The following is a 2,884-nucleotide window of genomic DNA, read 5'->3' as shown; positions in this document are numbered from 1 at the left end:
GGGTGGGGAGAGTGCGTCTGTTGAATGCTCCTCCAGGTGGGGAAAAATCCTGCAAATGGAAAGCTGGCACATCAATAAGATGGTTTTGGCTCAGCCCTTGCCTACTGCGCTAGTTTTCAGAGAGGTTTTGATGCCGCGTTCAAAGGTGTAAATAATCCCACCTGCAGTCTAAAGAGATCCAGCCGTTCCATTTTGTGTGTAGACCCAGGTCAAGACTGTGCCTTCAGCTAGCTTGCAAAAGCGGACAGGGATACAAAAATCCTTCTCACTTCATCCCTTGGGCTGATACTGTGACCTGTCCATGGAACAGCGCTCTCTCTCTCTCTCTCTCTCTCTCTCTCTCTCTCTCTCAGGAAATGCACCTATGCTTTGAACATAAGCAAAGCGGGATTTTGTGCTCCACTTCCAGTAGATAAGCTGACGCAGTCTCCATTGATTTGTGCTACAGAAGGCATGAAAACAGCAGCCTCGGAGACAGCAGCCTAGGGTTTGCCTGCCCCCTCAGCCTTAGATTTGGTGTACCCTAGCAGTGGGGTGTCTGTGTGTGTCCGACTCCATAGGGGCTGTGTAAATGAGTCCTTTTAATGAGACAACATCTGTGCACGTAATTAGCAAAGACCCATGCTGGGGGTCTTTGTGGGTGTCTCATACACCATGTCCTTTGCAACGGTGTTATAGGAATGGGGTCGATTGCAGCCTGAGATTCATCTGGGGCATCCAGGCAGATTAGTTCTATTCAGAGAATGGGCTTTGCCTCTCTCCCTCTTCTCCCTTTTACCGCTCAGTTTTGGTACAAGGAGAGCTTAAGCGGAGGGCTCTTCTAACAGCCTGCTCTGTGGAGGGCCAAGGCAGGAAGACCCTGAAAATCGTGGACAAGATTGGGGAAATTACAGGAACAATCGACTGGTTGGGAAATACAGCAGGAGAGAGAGGCCGTGGGGCAGCTCAGAGTAGTTTCCCAGTGGTGGGACACCAGGGGAAGAAGACTCACGAGGTATGTGTGTGTGTGGGGGGGTAGCAGGAATTTTTCGGTCAGAAGCAGCTCTGGGAGTTCAGGGTGTGGGAGAGTTGATGAAAAGAAGACGTAGATGGGTATTGTAGCTTCCAGCCATAACGGAATAGTGTTTCTGTGTTTCCCCTGGGGGGTGGGGGCGGTGTTTTTGCTATCCCTGTAGTATTGTGGCATTTTAAGTGTGATTCCCAGACGTCAGCAGTCCATCCAGATCCTAGCATTATCAAGCTTCATTTCCAGGTTCTTATATTTCTGTGCAGTGTCTCCAGTTAAATCATAATCTCTTTTTGAAGGAAGACCAGCCTCTATGTCAGGGATAGGCAGTGGGAAGGCTGGGCCATGCGTCCAGCCCCACCCCCCCATGGCCCCTCTGACCCCTGATCTTAATTCCTGCCCCAAGCGCTTATACATGCACGCGCTGTGAGTTCTCCTCATATGAGTGTTCATGCCCTGGATGGGAAGTCAGGGGTCATTTCCTACAGGAGCGCACAGGAGCGGAGCTCCGGCAGTAAAGAGCCCAGGGAGCGGGCACATGCAACAAGCCCCACCCCCTACTCCCAGCAGCCCTGGGCCATGAGGAGCACAAAGATCTGCACATCCCCCCCCCCCATAGCTAGCAATCCAAAACAGTCCAGTGGAGCCTGAGCGGTGGGTGTTGCCTTCTGACATACTTCCGGTGATACCAGGGAGTGTGGCATATGCAAATAAGTTATGCTAATGAATTATGCTAATGAGCTCCTGCACCTCTTTTTCTACGAAATGACCCCTGGTAAGGCTACTGTGTCTTTTTACACAGGCCTACAAACTTAACACAGTGAATTGAGCTCAGGAGTCACCGGTTCTTCCTGTTTCCAAGAGAAGCTGGTGCTGCTGAGTCTGTTTGGCTGGCCCTTGCAACAACCACGATGTCACCTCCCTCCCACTTCCCTATCCAGCTGGGCAGAGCATTGATTGGTTGGCCTGTGTAGCAATCACAAAGCCACATCCCTCCCTTGCCCAGTTTTTAAAGTCATATGGATAAATGTTCTGGGTGTCTGAAAAAGAAAGTCTGTTTTTAAGATGTTCAAAGCCCACACCAAAGTCTGGTTTTTAATAACTATGTTGTGTGTTTTATATTGATATTTATATTGTTGTTTTATTTATTGCTATCTTACGTAAGCCGCCCTGAGCCTGCCTCAGTGGGGAGGGCGGGGTAAAAATCAAAAAAACAAATAAGTCCACTTTGCGTTTCAGTGTGAAAGTTAGACTATAGTGGTAATAAAATAAAATTGAGGCGTGAAAAGGGAGGGAATCAAAGCCCTGTAAGCAAAAAACCAAACCTCAACCCAGGCTATTCAGACATGCGGTAGAAATGGTAGCACCCCTTTCCCCCTTCGCTCTTCCACTCGCTTCTGAGGCTGGGATGTCTTTCCCTCAGAGTGGCATGCACAGGACTGCCCAGTTTCCTCCCAATCCATGCGTCGGCCCTCCTCTCTTCCCCTGCTGCTCCACTCTCGCCAACCCTCCTCACAGTCACCATTTGGTGTGGCGGTGGCAGCGCCGGGGCTCTGCCCCCCATGTAATGAGCTCGCTGAGCTGCATTCGGAGGAGGAGGAGGTGGGGGGGGGGAAACACCACGCTTCCTCTTTCTCTGCCTTCACTGCCATTACATCCCTCCCTTGCCCAGTTTTTAAAGTGATGTGGATAAATGTTCTGGGTGTCTGGAAAAGAAAGTCTGTTTTTAAGACGTTCAAAACCCACTCCAAAGTTTGAAGTTTTTAATAACTATGTTGTGTGTTTCATATTGATATTTATATTGTTGTTTTATTTATTGCTATCTTACGTAAGCCGCCCTGAGCCTGCCTCAGTGGGGAGGGCGGGGTAAAAATCAAA

At 49.5% G+C, this 2,884-nt stretch overlaps 1 protein-coding gene across 1 annotated transcript in view; it reads left to right on the top strand.

The window, feature by feature from the left end:
• The window catches only part of ARHGAP20 (Rho GTPase activating protein 20), a 129,363-nt gene that overhangs the window by 118,908 nt on the left and 7,571 nt on the right, over positions 1 to 2,884 (top strand). The window lies entirely within an intron of this gene.

This window comes from Gekko japonicus, unplaced genomic scaffold (genome assembly GCF_001447785.1).
Source record: "Gekko japonicus isolate JY-2015 unplaced genomic scaffold, Gekko_japonicus_V1.1 scaffold237, whole genome shotgun sequence".
Classification (NCBI taxonomy): domain Eukaryota; kingdom Metazoa; phylum Chordata; class Lepidosauria; order Squamata; family Gekkonidae; genus Gekko; species Gekko japonicus.
Note: the sequence above shows the minus strand (reverse complement) of the source record. Positions and strands in the feature narration are given on the sequence as shown.